We start from the raw sequence: 16,947 nt of genomic DNA, 5'->3' as shown, positions 1-16,947 counted from the left end.
TTGCAGACTACTGACAGATCTCAAGCCTGTACTGCAAAAGAAGGAAAGCCAAGAAAGGCAAAACACCTTATTTTAGGGTGATTTAATCTTATTTTTGTAATCAAAGATTTATAACCTCATGCAGTCAGTTGTTAGGCTTGTATCGCAATAGTTTCACATGGTCAGACCTGTCAGTGTCATTTTGCTATCGTGACAGTTTGGTAATATTTTTGTTTAAGCTAAAGCAGTTTTAGCTGATTTGGAATTTTTAAAATGTGTATCTGGACAGCTGTATATATATATATTTCCTTCATAAGTTTATGATTTTAACATTTCTCTTATTTGAGATGATTTATGATGGGCTCTTTTTTTAAGATTGTATTGCTTGTGCAGTTATAGATCCACAAATGGGATGTTTGCCGTACATTGTACAGTTAGTCTGACTAGTTTCAGGGTAACTTCTTGTGTAATGAAGAATGAGATCATCTAGTTTTAAGTATCTTTAATTTGACTTTCTGATAATTGCCTTTATGATGCCACACAGCCTAAATGTAGGCCTTTTCTACTAATTTAAAGGTTGGATTTTTTTTTGTAGAGATTAGATTTTTTGCTAGTTGAAAGAAAACTTTATATTTATTTAGATGATTAAAAATGTCGAATTTCACCAGCATCACAATGCTTTCTGTCTTTTCAGTAAGGGAATTTTTGCAGTTGACACAAAAAATTCTCAAACATGTTGCTCAAGTAGCAAAGAGAGAAGTTTGCCTTCAAGGCTTTTGTAAGCCTTGGTTGGCTTTCTGGTAGAAAGGCTTTAGGAAGTCAGGTGAGGCAATGTAAAGAGCAATACATCAGGAGGAGTTTGGGGTGAATGAATGGGTCAAACACATAATGTTCACTTAGCAAAATGGTTTGAAATCAAAAGCCATTATTAATTTATTATTTTCAGACTAAAATGACTTATTCTTTTAATTTTTTTAAGATAGTGTCTTTGGTTAAATCATACACTTTTACTATGTTACCCACATGTTCGAAAACCTTTCTAGCCCAGTGTCCTGAAGGCAAACTTCTCCTATGTGCTGATCAAGCCCCTTAGGTAGCACACTGATTGAAAAAGCACTTTTAAGCACACATAACCACTGGCTATTGAAAGGTAAGTAAATGTTTTTGAGCACTACAAACCTGTGAAATTACAGGTGAGTTTTCTTATCAGAATTCGATCTATTCTGTTCAATAACATTTGGAAAGTCTCAAAGCTTTGTATGACCGTCTGTCCACTTTACACTCAGAGCAAAAGAAAAGGTAAGAAACACTCAGAAACTGTCCTTTGAATGAATGAGGAGTCATCTTGAAATCCAGTATCCAGTTCTACTTAATATATCCATGATTCTGGTTGAGTTAAAAGACTGTCTTTGAAATCGAACTGACATATTTTATTGCATCAAGTCAAGGCGACCAATGCTGCAAACACTTGGCCTACGGCGATTCATTGACCAAAGTCTTTTGGACTTTGAGAAAGAACTCCAACAGGATTTGTGGATGTAAAAGACGGGTAAAATACTGAATCCTGTCATACCTCCTGTTAAGAAAGAGGGACTTAGACAAGGGATAAGCCTTTGTTGTACCTGGAGGGGAAACCAGAGAATCATTGGACCTCAGGAACTGCAATTTATGGCGGTTGTGATCGCACAAGTATCGTCTATCAGCGCCTTTGCCACATTTCATTTCCAACAAGTACTGTAGCTGTGTCAGTGGCTACTGGTAATAATAGTGTCGCTTTCCCCTGTGGGAGAAAAAGTGAATGCAATCTTGCCACAACATCTCTGTGCATTTAAGCCCCACGTACACCGCTGACATATCACACAAATGCTCCTTTTATTACCTGGCAGTGATTGTTTGCTGAATGGGGAATGGCCTCCAGGAACCTGCTGAGCATTCCAGAGGAGCACTATATTATTCCAGGGGGAGGACCGGCCATTGTGTCTCTGCTCGGTCGGCCTATCGTGTGGCCCAGAAATTAGGGACAAGTGTGCAAATAGCTGCACTTGATGCGATTTTCTCTTTGAAGTCAGGTGCACAGTGAGACTGCAGTCTAACAGGTGAACGATTTCGTTTAGAAAGCCGCTCATGGCAGGTTTAATCTCCCAGAGCCCTTTACGGCTGACAGTGTGTTTACAGGGCAACATTTGATTAGTTGGCATTGTCTGGAGCAGAATAATACTGCACTGTTCAGATCAATACATAGTAAAAGTTTGGGTCGGTCACTCAATTTATCAAAAAAAAAGAAAGAAAGAAAAATAAAGAATATTAACATTGAAATGATAATTTACCAGCAGAAATCTTTAAATCTGAACAAAAAATTCCAAGATACCACTCGGATCGAACAGAAAAGTTTTTTTTTTTTTAATGTATGTGTGTGCCAGACTAAATGTACTAAAGAGTAAATCTGCTGCATCTTTATATTAACAGTAGACAACAATAATAGATGAATGTGAAGAAGTTGTTTGTAGTGTTTTACTTTACTGTTTTGGTGATACCCTCCACAATCTTTCACAACAACAGCATGGATCTGTTTTCAGCATATAAACAGCATCTAATAAAAACAGGCAAAGTCAGCATCTACATATTATTCGTATTTAGTAGCTAAAGAAAAAAATTGTAAAGAAGATGATGGAGATGGACATAGAGGTAAAAGACTGGTGAATACTGAACTTAATATACGATAAAATAATGCATATGGAATTATGGAGCACGCGTCTTTTGGTCCCAGCACAGTGGTTGGGACCAAAAATCTCACATCTGGACTCATCAAACCAAGGTCGAGGTTTCCACTGGTCTAATGTCCATTCCTTGTGTTTTTGGATTTCAGTTGTTCCCTTCTTCTTCTTCTTCTTCTACTTCTTCTTCTTGGTCTCCCTCCATGAAGGTCTGACTCACATAGTTTCCTCCCAGACAGCTGTTATTGAGATGTAAAATGGACTCTAATCTGAGGAGCAGTTCAAGGTAGAGTCAGTGACACCTATTTGGTCAAATCCAGAAATCAAAAGTCTAAAAGTGATTTTAAAAAATTACACAGAACACACTATTCCAGTGATAAACTGCAATTTTTGGGAGGACATTTGAGTGGAGTTGCAACAAGATATGAGGAAAACACAAATTACAACCCCACAATTACTTATTAAAAGGTTTCTATCTTTTTTTTTTGCTATTTTCAAGACAAAAATGTCTTTAAATCAAAGTATGTGTTTGCAGTGATAACAGATTTGCACACTAGGGACAGTAAATCTGACACACGCTAACTAGCTAAATGTCTGCAGTGTTTTTGGAGAATCATATACTCCACCTATAACTGTTGATTTCTGGGACTGCTAACTTAAATGAACTTTTCCTCTGTAGATCTTAGGATTAACATATTGCCCTTATGACATAGTGACTAGTGTGCAAAGTTGTTATGAAGGCTGGTTCTTCTGGTTTAATGACATAATTTTTAGAAGTTTTTATTACATATGAATTTAGATGCTGTTAGTTTTGTTCTACCGTCTATAAAATAGCAAAAGTACGGTGGCCGAGAGGTGCAAACCAAATTTACATAATGCAAAACACTTTTACAACCTCCAAGACAAATTTACAAGCGACAAAACACTTTTACAAGTCCAAAAACACTTTTACAAATCTAAAAACACTTTTACATAATGCAAAACACTTTTACAACCTCCAAGACAAATTTACAAGCGACAAAACATTTTTACAAGTTCGAAAACACTTTTACAAGTCCGAAAACACTTTTACAAAGCCAAATGTAACCGGAAAGGGAATGTCCCAACTCCAGTGCTGAAGCGGAAGTGACGACGAGGAGCGGCTAATGCACTCTGTCGGTCTGATCTGCGCCATTTAAACACTCTAAAGACCGACCACACGAAAAACAAAACCGCGTCAATCGGTTCATATGTTCCCCACAAAACGGGCAAAACATCACCTGCTCGTTGTCCGTTGCATTAGCCGCTCCTCGTCGTCACTTCCGCTTCAACCCCTGAGTTGGGACATTCCCTTTCCGGTTACATTTGGATTTGTAAAAGTGTTTTCGGACTTGTAAAAGTGTTTTCGAACTTGTAAAAGTGTTTTGTCGCTTGTAAATTTGTCTTGGAGGTTGTAAAAGTGTTTTGCATTATGTAAATTTGGTTTGCACCTCTCGGCCACCGTACAAAAGAAGAGACGAACTTGTAGTCAGTGTTGTCTTCATATCTTGTTGCACCTCCACTCAAACATCCCAAAAAATAAATATTGCAGTATATCATTAACTCAATCTACCTGACTTCCTAAAGTAATAATCAGTCATGCTGATTTGTGAGTCCCAGCTTTGCCGTACAGTTATGGTGCCTTTTCTTCAGACTCTTCCTCTGTCTCCTCTCACTGTATTAGCTCCTTGTCAATCAGCCGAACCGGCATCAGTTATTTAATTATCATCCTCGGTCTGACATCACTGGTCGGCCAGCTGTGTTTTTCTGTGCGGAGGATGACACCGACAGACACCTCCGACCTCATGCTGAACTGCGCTTTCAGCCAATCGGGCGGCAGCAGGGATCTGCTCTCGCAGTTAGCTATCACTGGAACACACTCAAGGCCTGAATGGAGAGGGAACATCTTTCCAGATCAATCGGAAAAAGAAGAGGAGCATCGAGAGGAGCTCTGTGGAAAATGTGTGTTAGCGACACAGCCTGCCAGAGCCTGTGGGATACAAAAGACAAAGAGAAAGCTTCACCTGTCACATGTAAAAGGCCACCGTCTGAACCTGCCTGTTTATGTCCAAACGGTATGAATAAAAGTTTATATCAGTGGCAGCCTGCCTGAGTCCGTGCAAAAGCTTCTCCTGCTTATGGTCAGTCCAAAAGCCTCAACATAAATATCCACTTTCCCTTCTTGAGGAGGCCACAAGCTGTCTAAACAATGATAGAGGCAGGACAGCAACAAGCAACATGAGGCAGCCATGGGAAAGCTGAATGCACATCTCAGGAAGCAAAAGGAAGAAATAGTCTTTATTTTTCTCATCTTGAGACATATGAACTTAGATCCCACATGTTTGTTTTAACTTTCTCAGTTGCCAGGTGCAGAGATTTATTACATTGTGTTATTTACGCATACACACAATCAAAACCCACATGAAAATTGAGGCATTGTGATGTTGACAGCAGCCAGGTTAGAGAGGAGCAATTTGTGCATTTGAAGATTAACAAAAAAATACTTAGATGCTGTTCTGTCAACACTGCAGGACAGTCAACGCCAGACTATAACTGAAGTCTTCTGAGAGTTGATCTGTTAACAGAGGGTTCTATATTAATAGTCATCAACATGTACAGGCTGTTATATGCAAGTGTGGCAAATTTATCTGTCAGCTTCAACAATTATTGACATGTCAACCTCAACATTATAGCCAGATCATAATCTCAATACTGGGTAATTCTGGAAGACCCCAGATCATGTTCAATAATATTTTTGATGTTCAACACCTCTGTTTTAAAATTCCTTCTACAATATCTTTGTGTGGCATCTATAGTAGTTGCTGCCCTTTATCTGTTTCTTTCTGCTATTCTATTCTCTCACCTTTACCCTCACCCCAACCAGGTGAGGCAGATGGCTGCCCTCCCTGAGCCTGGTTCTGCTGGAGGTTTCTACCTGTTTTTCTTCACATGGTCACCAAAGAGCTGTGCAGTAGGGAATTATTTGGATTTGATATAAGTTCTGTGATATATATAATTTTGTAAAGCCTTCACTATACTATGCAAAGTGCCTTGAGATTACTTATGTTGTGAAATATAAGTAAAATTGAATTGAACAGAAGTACAGTTGCTTGTTATAGAAGAGGATAAATAAAACTCTCATATCTGTCCACTAAGTTCAGGGTTATCACCACCAGTTGCTGAGCTAAGCCCTTGTAGAGCTCAACCAACAACACTTTGTCTTTTTCATTATTTCATAAAATAAACCTAAAAACAGCAATTGTTCAAGGAGTTGCCAGCATGTGCGAAACTACACCAACTAGCTGCTGGCTGTGCTTTTATATTTATTGCACTGTCACCTAACTCTGCTAGAGACCAAAAAAGTATTATCTGAAATGCTGAACTTTTTCTTTACGTTGAAGCAGGAATTGTGAATTTGGTGAGTAAATACTGAGATGTCAACTGCACGTCTGTGACAGGAAGCTAACTTCAGCCCACCGCACTTGCACTAATACCAGACGTACCATGAAGTGCAGAACTGTCCGTTATGGATTCATTTAAATTGCAGGTAATTAAAAATCTGCTTGGTGGGCTGAATAGTGAAAGTGCCCGAGATATTCTTAAAAGATTTATGTAATTGCTCTTTAAACAATAACAAGCAGAAGCCCCATCCCAGAACTAGCTGCAGGTTTCAAGGACAGAGGCCCATACAAACTACAAGGGAATCTCTTTCAACTTGGGAAAAAAGTTTCAGAGTATAATTGCATTATAGATCTTCAGAAGGTTTTGATCTCTGTCTCCCTTTTTACCTCTGCCAGACTTTGTCTGAACATCAGAGGCTGCAGTGAGATAAAAGGTCACCAAACCCACAGGTTCAGTGATGTTGTTGCTATTGTTTTCGCTGCAGTATCATTACGCTGACAGCTGACATGCAATCTGGCTTTTCATATGTCACAGAGACCTTCACTGAAACTGTATAATGTTCACTGGTAGTCAGGGCTGCCTCATCTTCCAAAGCATGACATTTGGCACAGAAGTGAGCTGAAGTCTTTTTTTCCCCTTTCGAATCCATGTCTCGTCACTTGTTGAAACTTGTTGTTTTAAAGCAACACAGCGGCGAGCTCACCGATCCAATCCTGGGCTAATGTTGCCAGAACAAATGACTAAGCCATCATTATTGTACTAATCTCCTGGTTTCCACTGCCTATAAGCCTGTGCCATCCTAATGACCTTACTGTGAACCTCAAAAAATGACAGATCAAAAGACTTTTTTGTGGACTTTTTGTTCTGAATGTGAAAAAGATTGCTTTTGTAGTCAGCAACCGGGCAGAAAAAAATACTTCTTTCCACTGTGATTAAGAGCTCTATCAGAGGCTGCTGAAGCATGCAGCAAACCTCAGAGTCGTGCACATTTACGATACGAGCACGTCTTATCTCTGTAATTCCTCATAAAGATATTTGCTTGATGAATGCAAGAGGAATAGTTTCCTAACTGAGGCAGTGCATATGTAAAAACAGACAGGTGATTGGACGTAAAGATAAGAGAAGGTGAAGCCCTGCACAGGTAGGGGAAGCACACCCAGAACTCAGAAAACAAAGCTCAGATTTCTCAGGAGGAGATTGGAGAGAGTCCATGGAGGCTTTGCAGGTTTTAAGAATTTGATCTGTCAGATGTAACTCACTCTGATATCTGTCAGGACGATGATATGCCTTCTTCTGGCATCAACCATAATCAGCATGTTTTAAGAGCTGCTATAACTGATATTTTTATCATAATTGGGTGTCAAATAACACTTTGTTGTCCATGAACCCTGTTATATCTTACCTTTTCTTTTGCTAGTTTCGATAATGCTAACTACCATGATCCAACAGACATGGAGTAACATTATGTCAACTCAACAATTACGTACATCTGAGAGTAGATACAACACAAGCGAGGACCTTTATGCCAATACACAGTAAAGGATAGCATGGAGTACATCATTCAGAATATTACGCTCCACTATGTTCACCAGCTGATTGCTTTATGATACATAATTGGTTTACTGAAGCTTTCTCAAGAGATTTTTACAATCTGAAAGACATTAAAATCTCAAAGAGCAAAGTCTGTGTGGCATAGCTTTACGCAAATGAAAAATGATAACATCAAGTACATCAGTCATAGTATTGATCAACATAATATTACTTTTAAAAGTTGAACCGTTTGAGGCAAAGTTTGAAAGAGTTAATCAGATGTGCAGTCAAATAGGTTTTTCTTTGGAACTTGTCATAGTAAGTGTTGAAAAAGTATTTTTGCTATCAATACAATTAACTTGCATTTCCACTCCCCCATGTCTTTAGCTGCTAAATGTTCACCAGCTAGTTCCTGACTTTAGTTGTTTAGTGCATAATGGATTAATAAGACTGTTCTCAAAACCTTTTTACAAAGACAAAGTTTTTTGTAGTGACAGTGCAAAAATACTATTAGCTATTAGCATTATTTTATGCACATAAAAGAGGATAACATGAAGTGCATCGTTTGCAGTATTGATCAAGATAATTTTACTTTTTTGAGCTGAATATTTTTTTTTACCGTGGAACTTCTTGGAACTTCTTTTCTGCTTGCATTGCTCATGCTAATGTCCAACGTCCTCCTGACATGCAACAACACAAGCAACTTTTTTCTCACATTTTAGCTCTGCTTTGGTAAACTCCTCCATCAATTTAGCTACTAAATGCTCCATTATGTTCACCATCTGGTTGCTAACTTTCTCTACCGAATAATGGGTTTATCAGAGTTTTCTCAAGAGGTTCTTACAAGCTAGAAGACACTAAAAATTTGAAAACAAAAGTCATTGTTAAGGGCAATGTAAACAATATTATTAGATAATGTGTGGCAGCTTCATGCAAACAATAAAGGATAAAATAAAGTATGGAAAGCAGCTGTTAGCTAACTCTAGTGCAGTTACTTGTAATTGTGCACTGTTCTTGCAAAATATACAAAGAAACTAACATAAATCACTAATCAACATTTAGCTATACTACTTTTTGCTCACATTTTAGCTCCACTTTGGATGTGTTCACCGGCTAGTTGCTAGCTTTTCCAAATTTTGTAGAATTGAGGGGAACAGTAAGTAATTTTTCAGTGGCAATGTAAACACATTGTTAGATAAGCAGCTCAGTTTAATGCAAAAGGGGTAAAAAGGGATAATGTTAACTAAATTCACAGTATTAATCAACAGAATGCTACTTTCCAAAGCTAAGACATTTCAGGCTAATTGCAGAAATGTTAAATCGTATAGCTTTTTCTCATTTTAATTGTTGAATTCTCCATCGTTTTTTGTCAGCTGACCTACCAAGATCACCAAGGTCTTAGCTAAATAACAATAACATAACTGTAAAAACAAAAATGTCAGAAATGCATAAAAACATGCATGTCTCATTTTAAATAAAACTGAAAGGTAGGATTTGTTGTGCCAATCAGCATTAGAGAACAACAACATGGACGTGTACCTACAGAGAACATCACTTTGATACAAGCTCTGTGATTGCACAATGAAATCTCCTAGAAATGCGTCTCGTTCATCTATCAAAGCATCTGAAGAGGGCTCAATTGTTTTGGATGTAGTGATATAGCGCTAGTCTGTCATCAGGCTGTTCATTACTCAAACTTATTTTAGCATGACTGTCACAACTGTTTTCAGCTTCCTCCGGCTGCCCTCAGTGCTGCAGGATGATCCACCGCATTCCTCGGCCCAAATCAACTGTGAATGGTGCGAGGTGATGAAACCATCAAGAATGAGCAAATTCTACACAGGAATTTATGCGCCACTTAAAACATACCTGGTCCCTGTATAAAGGATGATTTCTTCTACGCTTAATCAGAGCTCCTCATGCAGCCAACTGAAACAGGACAGACAAAATCTGAACAGGCTGTTGATTCAACCTCTCTCTGCTTCAGGCTTCGGAGAGCAGAGTTTTCTCATCATTTAATGGCTCAATATGCTCCAAGAACTTTACATCCTTTTATTTGTGGAAAAATTATAGCTTGCTGGGCGTAAAGCAGGAAGTCGTTTGTGTAGCCGATGCTTGCTTATTTGGTTTTCATGTCAGCATGGCCACAGGGACATACCTCCCATGTGCTGTCAGTACAGCGGTTCATAGGGTGCACACCATGTGTCATTATTGCATTCTTCACACATTTTTACTGTCAAAGGAGCCCAGGGTGTAGCGTCTGATGTAAACCTTTGTAGGGACAACTCATAATTTAGTTCCCCTGCGCTGTAAGCTCTAATAACAGCGTGATACACTCCACAAATTGGTATGAACTACAAGCTAACACAAGCACGAGAATCGTTTCTAATCCTTTTCATGCGTGGAGTGTAATTTCAGATACACGCCACACATGTGGTAGAAAGGCCTGCAGGAGAAAAAAAGTGTAATTAAGTGCATCTTGATGTTATTTCCTTTGGCTTCTCCGGGATTAAGCCACCTGTCAATCACCGCAGGAAACAAAAGGGGCCTGCATGGGACCTCCAGCATGGCTTCATGTCTCAGTGCGTAACCACAGCGTGAAGCCTCAGCGCCGATGGCAAGAGAATCTCTACCTGCTCCCCACACTGATTTCTGTTTGGACTGTGATGGAAAAAGCATGACCGCAACATTCGAAAACCCATTTAATCCCTTAAATATAGATTATACACATATATCTGTAGCAACAACAACGTGTCTTTGTCATGACCATCAACACTGAGTCCACATTCTAACACTTTCTCTTGGATAAAATTAGCAGTGAAAGTATAACAAGTGGGAAGTCAGCATCACTCAGGGATATATAGTTTGCAATACTTCATTTAAATAAGTTATTAGTGACTCCTCTTGTCCATACTGTGTGAAAGTGATCAGTGAAGGGTGAAGCACTCAGATCCTTCACTTAAGTAAAAGTATATAGCAGCATAATGTAAGTATTAAAGTAAAAGTAGAGGTTTGGTTGCTCTGACTGATATTTTATCTCATAGTATATCATTAGAATATTAATAGCAACAGCATGTTACTGTTGTAGCTGCTGCAGATGGAACCAGTTTCAACTATTCAATATGTAGTTTCACATACAGGGACACCAGATAAATCTGAGGGGTTGTGACATGAATAATGGTTGAAGAAAGCAGAAAAAAAGCAAAGTTCTGGTGTACAAATCTGTTTCCAGTTTTTGGATGTTTATTGAAATTAAACCACACAAGAGTTTTGGGGCAAAAAAAAAAAATCCCTCTTTGGTAGAACCGTTAACAACTTGTAGACATCTAAAATGTGAGCTCAACTATATTAGTTTTTGTAAGAAGGGTTTCAACAAAGGTTGCTATATTTTATAAGTTTGTTATATCATATTGTGTGTAACATCTAATATAAACTTAATGAAGTAACTATAGCTGTCAAATCCATGTACTGGAGTAAAAAATACAACATTTCCATCTGAAACATAGTGGAGTGGAAGTATAAAAATGGCAAAATGTATTTAAATACAATGCTTGAGTAAATGTAGTTAGTTAATTTCCAATAAAAACACTCTGTTTTGCAATCCTTTAGTGCTATTTTAATGTTATACTGGATTTCCAGTGATCTAACCAGTGACGATGATGGTCAGTTAGCCTTTTTAGCATGGTTGAGGTGAAAGGAACTTGGTATATTCATACTTAACACTGACGAAAAGAACGCCAGATTCATTTCAGTAGCTGTTCCACAACAAACCAGGAAGTTCCATATAGTCAAAACTGCTCCTATCCTTCACACCTGAAAGCTGCTTTTGAAATAGTTACGGCTTTTATACAAGCATCAATAAGGCTGCTGGTCTGAATGTTTATGACAAAGTGGATCTGAAAGTGACTTAAATGTCTGAGGGGCAACATTGTATTTATGATGATGTTTCTCGCGTTTCATTTCGACATTCTGGCTTCAGTCTCGGTCACCATCTGGGTCGCCAGTTTCAACTCACAAAGGTTTTACATGAGGCTGCAGACCTGAATCCAGTAGAACAAGAGATTAGTATCATAAACGCACATTTGACAAGTCAAAAATTACGAGATTCAGTTGTGTCAGTAAAGTATAAACCTGGTATTAATATGCTGTTCCTAATATAATGTTCAACAAGTGTACTTTCCACAACTAGGAGACTAATTCTGGTGTCATTTTCCAATCATGTAAACACAACAAACCAAATTCCATCCACCTCCACTGTGTTGCGGTAGATTGACATTAACATTTCAGTATTTGAAGTAAAAACTAAAGGTTAAAAAGGTCAAATGACACATTTTTAACCAAAAGAACAAGTCTAAAATGTCTAAAATTCCTGATATGCTATCCATGCAGCGTTATTAAATATGCTCCAGCACTGAAAGCGTTTTACAGCCAGACAGCAGAAGTTTAGCTCAGGGCTATGGATTTATCATTATCTGGCATGCTCAAACCTTGGCCTATTTTAACCAACAAATAACACATCATTCATTATTCAATCACTTCAGAGCCAAGTTCTGATTTATTGTAGAAGCAGTTTTTAAAGTACGTGATGTGAAACGTTTGATTTATGCATCCTTCAATTAAAATCCTCATAACACCCTTTGGTTTTCCAAAGTATGTGTACCTTGTTTCTTCATTCCTCGGCGACAACGTCATTGTTGGCAGAAGAGGTTGCTGTTTGGACCTTGATTGGCCCTCGCTCTCAAGGTACTGCTATAATGATAGTTATTAAGCAGCCCCCTGTCTTAAATAATCAACGTTCTGACAAAGACTCTCCCCTGCACAAGCCAAGCATGACAGCTCCCAGTGGCTTTTAGCTGCAGAGCAAACGCTGGTCTGGCTGAAAGACGCTTTTCAAAAATAGAGCAAAATTCTTTATGAAATTCTGGATTACAGGGTCTGTTAGGCAACTGACACGAGCAGCTCCGGGAACAGACAGACGAGGCAGAGCCAGCTCAGATTGGCAGTCGTAAATCTTGGACTACCACCTTAGTGCAGGTGTTCACAGGTGCACTGTACACAGAGCAGAGCAGATACAGACCCTTTTTTAACAAGCAGAGGCATTAGACACTGGAGACCTTGGCAGTGACGCACCAGTGTTTATAGGAAAAACACCATGAAACACTTCATTAATGCTTCAATGATCTGCTTGTGGTGTTTGGAGGATGAGTCACGGCTGTGCCTTGACTCAAAACTGCATTCCCCCGCTGAGAGTACACGCTTGAATTCATCTAATATTGCTGAAATGTAAGGAAAAGTACAAAATTGAGAAGAGTAATCAGAAAAAGTCTCATATCTTGAACAGTCTTTTTTCTGCATTGTGTTGTGCCAGCACAGATAATAAATGTCATCTACTACAGACTAGTGTTGTATTCTTAAAAAAAAAAAAAAAAAAAAAAACCTACATTGGCATTCTTTTGAAGTAAATAAATAAATCTCAAGGTAAAACTGTTGGTCAAGTGACAAAAAACTAACTTATTTTTAGAATCACAAGCTTTACCACAGAAATGCTAGGAATGTAAAATCTATAATCTAAATTGCAGCAATTTCCCGATTCTCTCTTCAAATTGCCAAAATTTGAATATCTTGAGGAACCGATATGACAAAATAATGCTATTCGTTAACCCTTTAGAACCCAGCTTAGCGCCAGCGCTACGTTTTGCATATTGATTTTTGATTGGCTGTAGATTTTAAACCAGATAAGATAGATCGATAATTCTTTTTGCATATAAAATCTGGGGAGTTACACTAATATTTCACACATTCACCAGGTCTCAGGGTGCTTTTTCGTTGCAGTGGTGGGTTTGTAAAAATACACAATAAAGCGCACACAACAAAACTCTTTATAAACCTGACCACCGGTATTTGGAGGACTTCTTACGTTGAAATAAGCGTGATCACGTTGTGGCCAGGACCTGTCACATGATTCTTAAGTGTCCATACCCGAGAGGCTCCCGTCCCCATCAACAGGATGTGACGTGTTGCCGGGAGTTGTAGTTTTCAGCCGACAACTACAACTGAAGCCTGCACAGATACGAGCTCTCACTCGTTTCAGTCCCACTTTTTTTTTTTTTTTTTTTTTTTACAAAAGCATTCAGACACACAGCCCCCCCCACACACCAGACATCCACCACGGTCCGTGTACGGATCTGGTAATTGGATTTTCCGTTCTGAAACGTGTATTGAAAAACAAAAAATGAGTGGTTATTTGATTTTCGTTTTAAAATACAAAAATTAAAATTGAAATACAAGGCGTTTTTCCTTTTCATGATCAAAAAGGGATATACGATTTTTTTTAAAATGCTTTGATTTTCGTTTTATATTTAGAATAACAAGAAAGTAAAATCAGAAAGAGACAGAAACAAAAAAAGGTCCGTTTTTTCATTTTCTGAGACCGGAAGTGGTCATCAGCAAGTGTGGAGCCAAACAGAGTACGGTGCATAGACTGTACATACATTTTTTCCGTGAGTTTTCATGGTGAAAATGAGAGATCAGGTGGCCGATCTTAAAATAAATCAATATTGATTTTTTTATAGAGCGTTAAAGTTTTGCGAAGCCAGGGGGCGGGACTACTTGATTGACAGTCCGGTCTGGAATGAGTGACAGGTCCTATGGAGGAGGCAGCAGAGACTCTGCTCTCCTCGTTTGGATTAATTCTGATATAATAACTGTTGGTTTATTTATCGGTAGAGCAGCAGAACATTTTCCACAGACAGTTTTCCTGCCCGTTGGCTTGTTTTAACCAGTTTTCTACCTTCGGCTGATTCTACCAGCAGACACTGAAAGGACTCTGATAGTTCGGTAAGTAAATGTTTATTTTCGTATCGGTGCCGCTTTTAATGCACTTTATATGCAGCTTTAGTGTCAGATGTAATGTGTGCCATGCGCTCCAGATGTTGGTGGAGTTTGTTTCAGTGTGTGTTGACCAGAGAAGAAAGTGAGCATAGTAAATATTAGCTTTAATGTTAGCGATGCTAACCGAGCTAGCTGCTCAGTCGTCGACTGATTAAAGCTAACGTAGCATCAAGCTAATGTGTTGAGTTTCATGTAAACAGCTGAAGTGTGTTGTGTTCCTGTAATGTGGTTCATTAAGTTCATAAAACTGTGGCTGGTTGACATTAATGTAATGTTCAGGAAACTTAAATGTGATTAAAACAGTAACGTTAATGTTCTAGTTGTCAGTAATCAGCTTTAATTTGACACTAAAACAGACTCTGATAGTTTTAAATGACATCAGTTTCATTAATTTGTTGAATATTGTTTCATTTGTTGTGATGTTGCTGCTGATTCATTAAAAGCAGATGATCCATGTTGAAGATACGTTTAGTTCTAGTATCAGAAGTACAAGAAGGAAAATGGAAGTTTAGTTCTGCTACATCAAAAATTTCAGGATTAAAATAACTAAATGAGTCTTTATGCCTCAAACTTTATTTTACAATAAAGAAATAATGAAATAATCACAGATAATAAAAATATGAATAGCAGAGAAAACCTGAGAGAATAATTTCCTGAAAAGTCTGTGAAGGAAAAGCAGCTTTTTATCCTGAAACATCAGAATCAGCTCCAACATCTGCATCTGACAGCATCAAGTCGACCAGAAAGAAAAGAAAAAAGAAAATGACTTCTTTCTGATCACATCTGTTCTGCTGCTCACAGTCTGCTGCTGCTCACATTCTTCACATTTATAGTCCACTTTTAAAAGTTCAGCAGACAGGTGCTCTGCTTTGGAGTGTGACGATGTCGTCAGTGATGTGGAGAGTGAAGTTTCCGTTTCACCCACAGCGTGCTTTAGGACTTGATGTTTGAAATACTGACCGACAGCTCAGATTTAACTGTCTGTAGTTCCGTTTTGATGGGTGTTAAACTTTCACTCAAAGCCGCCAGGAGCTGGGTCTTTAACATAACCGCCGTCTCGTTACAGAGTGAAAGTAGCAGTTCCTCCTTAAGGTCAGAGATTGCAGCATCTGAGGGCCTCTTCAAAAGAAAACGTAGTTGATGAAGGCGTTCTGGAGCAGGACCAGAAAGACCACGACCAAGCAGCCTTGAGATCTTAGGCAGCATCTCCCTCAGGTGGGTGTCAACGGTGTTCACGGTCAGGTCTGTGGTAATCCCATCAAAAAACAAAACAGAAAAAAATCTAGATTATAAATCAACATGTAACCAAAGCACTCTGTGTATAACGCCATAGTATAGGATGTAGTTCAGAAAATGTCAAAGTATAGTATACTTTTCAAGAATAACATAGTATGGCCTGTAGTTCATAGTAGAGCATGTCGGCAAAAAAACCCAACTGATTTTTACGTGGTTCAAAAAGTGCAAAATGATAGGATGTTGCCTAATATTGTCATGTATGATATGTGGTTCAAAAAATGTCATAGTGCAGTATATTGTCAAAATAGTATGTTTTTAAAGAAAACATCAGACTATGTCGTCTAAAAAATGCCATAGAATAATATTTCATTGCACAAGTAAAACTATAGTAATTCCGAAAACTCTTCAAATTCCTATATGTTGCTAAAAAAACAAAAAAACGAAAACGAAAAAAAATTAATAGTAATATGCAAATTTAAAAAGCCTATAGTATAGAGTGTCGCCCAACAAATGTCATAGCATGTCGCTCTAAAAACATCATAGTATAGCATGTCACCCAAAAAATGTCATAGTATAGCATGTCATCCAAAAAATATAATGGTATAGCATGTCACTCTAAAAACATAGTATATCCTTTAGTCCAAAAAACGTCAAAGCATAGTATGTCGTCCAAAAAACATTGTGGTATAGCATGTTACTCTAAAAACATTATAGTATAGCATGTCACTCTAAAATCATTATCGTATATCATGTCACTCTAAAAACGTCATAGTATAGCATGTCACTCTAAAATTGTCATAGTATAGCCTTTGGTCTAAAAACGTCATAGTATAGCATGTCGCTCAAAAAACGTCAGTGTATAGCATGTCGCTCAAAAAATGTCATTGTATAGCATGTCGCTGTAAAAATGTCATTGTATAGCCTTTGGTACAAAAAACGTCATAGTATAGCATGTCTTCCAAAAAACGTCAGGGTATAGCCTTTGGTCTAAAAACGTCATAGTGTAGCATGTCGCTCTAAAAACGTCATAGTATAGCATGGCGCTCTAAAAACGTCATAGTATACCATGTCGCTCAAAAAACGTCATAGTATAGCATGTCGTCCAAAAAACGTCATAGTATACCATGTGGCTCAAAAAACGTCATAGTGTAGCATGTGGCTCAAAAAACGTCATAGT

This window comes from Amphiprion ocellaris, chromosome 5 (genome assembly GCF_022539595.1).
Source record: "Amphiprion ocellaris isolate individual 3 ecotype Okinawa chromosome 5, ASM2253959v1, whole genome shotgun sequence".
NCBI lineage: Eukaryota > Metazoa > Chordata > Actinopteri > Pomacentridae > Amphiprion > Amphiprion ocellaris.
This window is presented reverse-complemented; position numbering follows the sequence as displayed.